The sequence below is a fragment of the Balaenoptera musculus genome, chromosome 5 (assembly GCF_009873245.2).
Source record: "Balaenoptera musculus isolate JJ_BM4_2016_0621 chromosome 5, mBalMus1.pri.v3, whole genome shotgun sequence".
Taxonomy (NCBI): domain Eukaryota; kingdom Metazoa; phylum Chordata; class Mammalia; order Artiodactyla; family Balaenopteridae; genus Balaenoptera; species Balaenoptera musculus.
Window position 1 is genome coordinate 59,740,874 of NC_045789.1, and position 9,949 is coordinate 59,750,822.

The following is a 9,949-nucleotide window of genomic DNA, read 5'->3' on the forward strand; positions in this document are numbered from 1 at the left end:
AATTTTTTCTAAACCTCCATCCTTCCCCAAGATTCTATAGGTGAGAAACACAATAACCTCCCAATAAATTAATCATTATGGCTTAAAGCTAGTTGGAGGTGTCTGCAATTAAATGACAAATAATGAATACACCCATTCTACTAAATCTTTTAAGTTGAATTTAAGTCCATATGACAAATGATATGTTATCATAAAATATGCTGCATTTTGGAATGCTGCAAAATAATATTTAACTGTCATACATAAAAATTATTGAAAATTAAAGTAAAATTTAATTGAACATGCCTAAAATTTTAAAAATGATGGTATATTATTTTAAAAGAAAATGTATGCCTAAGCTTTTCTTTCAAAGTCAACTATAGTTAATAATATGATTAAAACTCAATAAACAAATTTGACTGAACAGTTAACGCCAATATAAAGAAGAACGTCTACAGATATAGACATGCCTCATGTTAACACAAAACTATTTCTCAATAGACTCTTTGTCCACTCCTTGAAGTCATGATCAGTATTCTGAATCAAGGTTCAAACGACAACCATCAGCCACTGACAAATCAAGAACGCTGAAAATATGAAAAAAACAAAAGACAGAAATGTAAACCAGTTGAGCCCTTCCGTTCTGGCCAGAAATAAAATCTCATACAAAAAGATGACCATCCTCCAGGACCATTTCCTCTTATCCAAAGTATTTGGAAGAGCTCTGAGGAAAGGAAAAGGGGAAAAAAAACCCAAACCAAATGAAAACAAAACAGGAGACTGTTGAAAAACCTCTTACAGGGTCAGCTGTCAATGGAATGCATTTTAGTATTCAGGTTACCCACCCATGCAGAACATCAAAAACTGGCTTGAGTCTCTCCCCTATTCTCACAATCTCAGGCTACCGTGGAGCCACTGGGGCCGTCTTGAATAGTAACACACTTTGCCTCTGCAGGATGCATAAACACCAACACAAGCTGATCAAACAGAAGGGGGTATCTTTCTACTCGGCTTTCCTTTTCTTGAGTCATACTTTAAAACACTTAAGCCTGGTACAATTTAGCAAGTCAGACGTCCAACATGCAGCTTATTTTTTCATTCATTCTTACCACCAACCATGTTGTACTTTTTCCATTTTAACATAAAACGATGAATGATTAGATGTAAGAGTCACAGATTTACTAACTTCTCTTATTGGCAACTGTCATTGAAATAGACATTCATTCTAAAACATGGACTTATTTATGACCCTTTCCATACTTCTAGTCTTTAAAACAATTTGGGGTTCTGAATTTTAAGGGTTCATCTGCATTTATAGCAATCTTATGAGGACTAAACTTTGGGATTATAAATCCTTTAAAAATATGGGAAATCCTTAAATCTTGGAAGTTTATGATCATTTAGTTACAACACTGTAGAATATTCTGATGCAGTTAAAGCTTAAAGAGCTGCTGACGCCATGTGAAAAGATGATCAGGAGTTTAATTTAAAATGTCTTAAGTTAAATTGCTACTTTCATTTTATACCTGATTTAAAGTCAATCGTCAGACACAGCACTTGGTGGCTGTCAAAAATATTTTCCTGTCAGGATTATGAATCTGTGGGGAGCATTAGTAGCAGAGCATAACGTTTTAAGATTACGAAGAAGAACTGAGAAATAGGTATTTAACAAAAAGTTAAAAAAGGAGAGAGGAAAAGAATATGGAAAAGACAAAAATACACATTAAACCTTTCTCAACTGCTTAAGAAAATGCTATTGATTTTCCTAGCTCATCAAGAACTCTTCAATTAAAAAAACAATATTTGATTTAGCTAAGTTTTCTTAATACCGGTAGTTAAGGACATTTCTAATACTACTCTGACTAATAATAATAGTTACCATTTATTAAATGCTCACTCTTATCAGGTACTTTTCTATTCACTTCCTATTCCTCACCCCAAACCAGCAATGCAGATTTTATTACCTTTATCTCACAAAGAGAGATGAAACAGCTACAAAGTTGTGGAATTGGGACCGTATTCAAGTGTCTCTCATTCCAAAGGCCATTTCTGAGCAGTTCATAATCAGTGACAGTGCCCAGCTATGCCCATCTAAGGAGTATAGTGTAGTTTCTACAGCACTAAGTCAGGATTAGCCAACATGCTGGAGAAGATTAGTGCTACAGTACTAATTTCATAGTGGTAGGCCTAAGTCAGAAATTAAACTAGCCATGAAATATATCCAAATTTATACACATAATTTATAAATATCTCTATAAAGTTTTCAAATAGACGTCAAAGTGCCGTTCAGAAGTATAATATTACAGGTCATCTTTAAACTTTAGCAACTATTAAAACTAATCTCTATGTGGGGCTTCTATTACTCATTAGGCATGTCACCACTCACAAACAATCAGAACTGCAGTGTATAATTACCCCAAGGATGCTTTTCACTGAAAATGGCCTGTTGTGATGCTTAGATAGTGATTAACAGACTAAGAGCGTAGTGAGTCGTCTTAATATCACTTCAGAAAAGTGATTTCCTCCCTAATAATTCCCAAGATACATAAATATTCAATTAGGGTCTTTGAAATCTCATTTTAATTGGGCATTCATACTCTACCGAATTTCAAACTTGGCCCAAACTAAGAAGGTGCTTTATTAATTCTTACAATACAAAAAAAACAAAAACAATCCCAGTAAATCTTCATAAGTTTTCAAGTAGAAGGGTAAAATAAAGCCAAGATTATCTTTTATATGAAATTTTCAAATTTAATAGCATTTTAAGACATGCTCTAAAGCAATGAGCTAAAACATAACTGCATATCTGAATCACATAATCACACGGGGAATTGACTAAAGTTTCGTGGGACCCTCATGAGAGCTAGTAAATAATAATAATGATATAGTAGCAAATAGTTACAATCCTATTATGTGCCTGGAACTGTTTTAAACACTTTGCATACATTTTTCCATTAAATTTTCACAACAAACTGTGAATTAGGTATAGTTGTCATACCCATTAAAACATACCAGGAAATTGAGGCATAGAGAGAGGATCCAACATCTTGTCAAAAATCAAATAATTTATCAAACCTTGGCAAACACACCACAGAGTCCCTTCTCGTCACCACCACAACATTCTGCCTCTCCAGGTAGCAGAATATCAAGACCTGGGGCCTAGATTTTAAATTTTCCCAGTAGCTACTTTGCTACTGCCAGCAGGTCAGGCTAGAGACCTGCAGCCTTAAAGTTTCTGTTTCACTAACTGGGGACTAAAAACAAGCTTTTCTACATTTGGAAGAGAAAAATGAAAATGTCAAATAATTAATAAAATACCCATATGGCTTGTGTTTCTTTAAAACTTGAACAATCTACTTGTTTTCTCATCCTAGATGGCTCTTTACATGGTCCAATGGGGTGAACTTTTGAGTACAAGGAGGCAGATCTTGAAAAGTCAACTTCAGCGGTTCTCAAATTCTCTGGTTCCAGGACCCTTTTACACGCTTAAAAATTGATGACCTAAAGTAACTGTTGATTATGTTGGTTTAACTATCAATATTTATATATTAATAGTTAAACTGGTAAAATTTTAAAACACAAGAATACACCAGCACACATGCCATAGGCCAGCAAAGCAATGATGTCATTACATATCATGAACCTTCTGGAAAACTCTACTGTACATTTGTTAAAGTATGAGATTGAAAGGTAAAATACATCTTAGCATTATTATGAAAATGTTTTCTTCTAATAGGTCCTCTGAAAGGGTCTCAAAGAACCACGGATTTCCCCAGAATACACCTCGAAAAGAGAGGATTGTCTGCTCTACAAAATAACTGAAATAGAAGTTTACCAGATAGCACTATTCACTTGGTTGATTTAATTTTCTATCCCAGAGATAATGTTCACAATAATTAGGACTACCACCAACAGTATTCCATTTAAGTTCTTGAATAATGTGGATCAAATGTTAACAGTTTCTAATATGTATATGTATCACTCTTATGAAGAAATTCATTAACATTAAACTAAATTCTTAAGTGTCAATAAGACATTAGTAAGACATAAATTATTAAGATCTATAGAATCTCTTATGATCAAATACAGGCAGAACTCTCCCCTTTCATCCACTCCTTAAAACAAATGGAGAATTTCAATGAATTCAGAGTAGGACAGCTAATTTTTTATATATATTTTGTATTTGTGAGTGCATGAGCACACTTAACAATTCTAAGAAAAAACTTACACCTGGTTACTTTACGCAGTAGAAGAGTTAATTTTATTGGGCCACATAGACACTCAGACCAGGGTAATGACATTAAAAGATTTGGGGAAAACTATACATCTTTGGGCTCACAGATGCTATTCACAGGCATACTCACACTACTCTCTCAAAGTGACCAGTAAACATCAATATCAAAATCACAGCCAATGAAAAATCTGGATTTTTCTCCTCACTGATCAACAACTCCCTAATAACACACAGACACACACACACATACATACTCACACACACACACACACACACACACACACACACAGACAAGAAAGGAAAAATGTCAGGAGGCCCTTACTCATATTTGAATGTTTTAGTTTATATTTTATTATAAAATTGGGTCTTCTATAAGGGAATTCATTTGCATAAAAGAAAAAGACATAAATGTAATAGTAATCTAAGCGTAAATATGTCCTTGAAGGCAAACAAATGCTAAATTACAGTATAGCCTCTGTCTTTAGGGTTCCTCCCTATGTGAGCAACTGCATATTTTGAATGTAATGCAAATCTAAGAAATCAAAGGGAAAATAGTCATTTGCAAAACTTAAGGAAAGATCATCTCCCTCTAATTCCAACTGCTCTAGGCATTCACACCATGCTAAATTAAGGCTGTATAACATTTCTCAAAATCCCTTTGTTTTTAAATACACAATCAGTTTTCCTTGCTGATTTCTGGGCAAAACTGCCCCACTTCTAATAGTAACTGTCACTCCTACTTGGCAGCTCTTTTCAAAGAGAGTTTCATCCAGCAGTTAAAGCAGCCTAAATGAAATCTGAAAAACAATTCAGTTTAGCATTATATTATCTGACTGACTTCAATTCTTTTCATTTGATAAACTTTTTTTTTAATCTTCTATTTAGGATTAACTTGGCTATAACTCACCAAGGAATCTAAAGGACAAGTCCATAAAAATTTTGCCTTTCCCAACTACTAGAAACAATGTCAGGCACAGTAGCCGGAGCCAGAAAGTCTCATACTCACTATTATTCCCCATGGAAAGGAATGTTTAAATCTCCAAAAGGCAAGAAGATTATCATTAAGAAAATCATTTCTAAAAGACCTTCCATTCATATTTTCATGGAGGGCTCTCAATCTGAAGGATAATCACACCAAGCAACTTAAAACGAGACATCAAAAGCATTTACCCATCAAGCAAATCACATGCTGGCTTATCACTCACTCTTCAGGCCAGGGATGCCTGGAGCAACCTAACATATCTATCTAAAAAATTTGAATAGTTCACATAAACCTTTATACTAATCATTCCTCCTACCCTGAGTTTATAGAAATAGTCTAGTCAACCATATACACAAATGAAGCAGGTTATTCAATATTTAGTTATGAAGAAGTGCTAGGGAATGGCATTCAGGCACTTCTGACACATTCACCTTCAGCTAAAGACAGCACACAATACACTGACAGACACAGTTCTAATGACATCAGGACCTGTGGAATGTATGACTGCTAAGAAACACATGCTGCTAGGAAACAAAGAACAGATCTGATCAAATCTTCCAACATAAGGGCTCCGAAACACTGTGATTAGATCTTCTAAAATGAGAGGACATGTATTCTTTAATCTTAAGAAATTTGCAAGTGCAAAGGCTTTAACACATACCCTCTAGGAAGGAAAGAAATATATGAAGCTAGAATCTCATGGATGAAATCACAATTCCCTAAGTTTGCATTAAGACAATTGCCACCAGCACTATCCCATAAAAATATAACTTAATCAAGATCAGGCATAAATGATTCAGTATTCCTTTTGGGGGGGGGGCAACCTAAGCTTTTTCAAGAAGTCAAAATCCTAAAATTGAAAGAAATGTGGAAATCATGGTACCCAGAAAAAAAGTACCCTTTCACATTTACAGTGCTATACTTTTTTCAACAAAATAGAACATAGCCATTTGCAACAAACACAAAAGCAGTCAGAGCTAATCTACAACTAAGCAATTTAATGTCTTTTTAATAACTGAAAAGTGTTTAGCTTTCCAACTTTTTAAAACTGTCTTTGTACATTTTTAACCCATGGTCACCAAAAAAAAAAAAAAGATTGGGTGAAACAAAGGTGAAGATATTTCAATGCAAGTATTCTTCTAACTCCTAGACAAACGTCTGGAAACCTCTTTTGATGATACCATATAAGAACTGACAATTCTGTCTAATCCACATACAGACAAATTGGGCACCAGAACTCCAGGTCATTTAGTACCATTACAGATTGAAAAATATACCAAGGAAAGCTAGCTAAATTCTGTTTAATCTCACAGGGAAATAAGGTACATTCTCCAAATGAAAAATTACTGAAGAACTGTTTCTTTGTAGATTCTGCAATGACATTCTTTAACTAGTGTTGATAACCCATATGACACTAAATTAGCAGATCGCCTATTTACTTCAGAGCAAAACACAGAAGGCAATTTTTCCTTCCTGCCAGAGTCTATGCGTCTCATCGTTTCCCCAGCAGCTGGCTGGAAGGATGTAAAATCAGAGGGGCAAGAAGGCTTATACTTCCTAATGAGTAATCTACCCAGGAAAGTAAACACAAGACACCACCAGGTTGGGCTCTAAAGGAGACTGTGGCAGCGCTGCTTACACCGTTGTTTACAATGTGCTCTAACTACCGCAGGCAAGATCACACACAGGCACAGGGAGGAGACACCCAGAGGTGGCTCGCACACCTCGAGTTCGCCCGATTGCTATGATACCTCTGGCCATAAATAAAACAGCGCACGTTCCTATCTGAAAGTGGCCAGAGAATTCCGGGGACCAAGGGTTATGCTGGCTTACTTGGTTATTCCAATCTGCCCGAGAGACGACTACTCTATTCCTTGGTCCTCATCAGGGCCAAATTGGGGTGCCCTGCGCGCTGCACCAGAGACTCTCAGGCGCTGCACGCATCTCTCAGAGGTGCTCAGTAGGGGAGAGGGGACACAGTGAGGCTTCTTCGCAATCCCTATCGGCCCCCGCGGCCTCCTCAAACCAGCTTTTCCAGTTAAGCGGATCCCAGGCGATTTCGATAAGCAAGCTCAGCTCAAGTAGCACCAGCTCTGCCATCCCCGCAAATATCTCCGGGCCATCCCCGGAGCGCACGAACGCGCACACAAACAGGCACACGCCGACCCTGCTGCCAATTAACCCTGGCAGCGGAGATTCCCCCCACCCCACCCCACATACACACCCACCCACCTATACTGCTAGGGGCCTGGCACGTTTAGCCCTTGAGCTCCGATGTGGGACCATCGGCGGGCGCGCGGCGGCACCGACGCTCCGCTGCAGCCCAGAGCCTTCCCTTCACTGGCGAGAAGATGAGGGGCACCTGCCCTCCTACCTGTAACCCAGCCGACCGCCGCCACCGATGCTCTGCCCACCCCGCCCCGGCGCCCCGGCCACCCCGATTCGTGCAACACCGCCCCCCGCCCCGTACCCACTCCTAACACCGCGCCGCCCCGGGCCACCCACGAAAGTGGCAGCTTTCTCCAGCCAAAACCGCCTAACAAAGGCCAAGCAAGCAGGTCTAAACCAAACTGCCGTGAAAGGGACACAACGGGCGGGGTGCGGGGAGGTAGCGAGGCTCCGCGACTCAGGGGCGCGACCTGGGCAAACGCGGCCACCATGGATGCTCCAGGCAAGCGTCTAGAGAAGATCGCGGCGGACTCACCGCCCCGCAGTCCCCATCACCCCTGAGCCCAGCGCCTCACCCGGTCCCTGTCGGTCCTCCAGCCCTCTCACGCCTCCAGCGGCACCGGCTCCGAGCCGGTAGAGAGAAGGCGCCCCCTGGTCGGCATTCAGTTCCTACCAAGGGATGACACTGGGGTGAGAGGGGAGTTAAAATTCCCAAGGTGGAAACCGTTCCTATCCCCCAGTGTTGGACTGCGAATGCTCCCGGTCAACTCTCCCTTTCATTTCTCTCAGCCGCCAAATCGCCCAATAGCTGGAAAAACCTCGAACCCGTGCCAACCCCCAGCGCCCACCAGCCATGAGGTTCCCTTCCCGCCCCGCATCACGATCAGATGAGTGTGTGTGCGGGCGAGTGTGTGAGTGGGAGGGTGAGTGTGCGTGAATCCTGCACCCCCTCGGTTGCCTGCCCCGCGGACGCAGATGCCTGCGCCGGGCCAGGGCCACCACTATCAGGAAGTGTGAGAAGAATAAATTACCTTTCGTAACCGCCGGTCCCTGAGATCGTCCCATCAGTTGTTCAACAACCTGCAGCCCGGTGGTTTCCACAATCCAGCCATGGAGCTCGGGGCAAAAGACCGAGCGGCCCCAGCGAAGACACCCCCACTGCACGTGTCCAAGAATGATAGCCAAAGCGCAGAGAAGGCAGCAGGAGGGTGGAGACCCCAGCCAAGGAAACAACGAAAAGTCTTTCCTTCCCCCTTTCTTCTGCTACACAGCCATGAAGAAAAGGGAAGGGAGGAGGGGGCAAAAGCCAAATGTTTGTCTTCCTTTACGTTTCCTCGCTTCACACACACCAAGGGGGTAAAAACGGAGCAAAGGGAGTGGAGGGTTCAAATGTCTCTTCCAGTCCACAGTTGCACAACTTCGGAGTCAGGCTCTGTCTCCAGCAGCAGCCGAGGGACCCAAGCGGCAGCTATTAACATGCGGCAGTCATAGCTGGGGCTGCTTTTCCTCCCGCTGCCGCTGCCGCTTAAGAAAAGACGCTGCTGGAGAGACCAAAAATGTTCCACCATCCCCCCAGCCGATCTTTATATCCAGTTCTCCCACCCCACCCCCTTTCTTTTTCTTCTTCTTCCTCGTCCTCCCCTTTCCGGCTGAGAGCGGGAGCGAGGGAAAAGGTAGGGGGAGCCGCGAGGGCCAGGGGTGGCTTCTTCTCCGCCAAACCCTCCTCCTTCTCCTCCCGAGGTTCTCTCCCCGCCGAGGGTCTCCTCTCGAACCCGCAACCTGTGCAGAGAGCTGGAGCGAGGGCCACACAAACTCCTTCCCGGGTGCACAGAGGGGACGCGCGGGTGGAGCGGGCGCCGGGCAGCCGAGGGCTGCGTCCCGGGGGCCGCGGAGCCCAGAGCCCGGAGGGTGGCTGATTAGCTCGCCGGCCGGGCCGGGCAGCTGCGAGCATGTGGGAGCTTCATCGCGCGGCCCCGGGCGCCGCGCCGCCGCCGCCTCTTCGGTCCTGTGTCTTCTTCGACTCCCCGAGAGCGAGCAAGGCTCTAGCGCTCTCCAGACACGCACACTCACACACGCGCATACACGAGCGAGCTCCGGCCAAAGCCAACCGTGCCACCCGCGCGCGCGCACACCCGGAGAAAGAGGACGGAGGCTAAAAAAGAAGAAAGAAAGGGGAGGGGGCTAGTCACAGGCGGCAGCAGCGGCAGCTGCGGGAGCGGAGGCAACGACCAGTACGGGAAAAGCCGGTAGCGGCAGCGGCGGCGCCCACCAGTACCAGCGGCAGCATCTGCATTCCCGCTCCTGGGAACTGGGGCGAGCAGTGCCGGGCGAGCAGACGACCCGGCGACGCGCCGAGAGCCGGTCGGAGCGCGGGCGCGCCGGGGCCGTGCAGCCTGCGTGCGGCGGACGCAGCCGGGGCCCAAGCCGAGGCCAGAATGAGCCGCGGGCGGGCGAGCTCCGAGAGCGCCGAGAGCCGAGGAGGGGGCTTGCGCCGGAGAAAGGGGTGGCGGGAGGCAAAACCCGGATCTGGAGTGCGCTCGGGCTCCACCGCGCGGGCTCCACCTAGCAGCTCGACAAACGCTTGG

At 43.7% G+C, this 9,949-nt stretch overlaps 1 protein-coding gene across 8 annotated transcripts in view; it reads right to left on the minus strand.

The window, feature by feature from the left end:
- The window catches only part of ADGRL3 (adhesion G protein-coupled receptor L3), an 851,742-nt gene extending 842,112 nt beyond the window's left edge, over window positions 1-9,630 (minus strand). For 3 of the 8 annotated variants that reach the window (XM_036853248.1, XM_036853247.1, XM_036853253.1), the window contains exon 1: window positions 8,396-8,954. The gene's annotated coding sequence lies outside the window, so the exon portion shown is untranslated. Of the gene's footprint in view, window positions 1-8,395 lie in introns of all 8 variants that reach the window. The other 5 variants (XM_036853246.1, XM_036853244.1, XM_036853251.1 and 2 more) reach the window with 4 other exon arrangements.
- Between the last annotated feature and the right edge of the window lie 319 nt (window positions 9,631-9,949).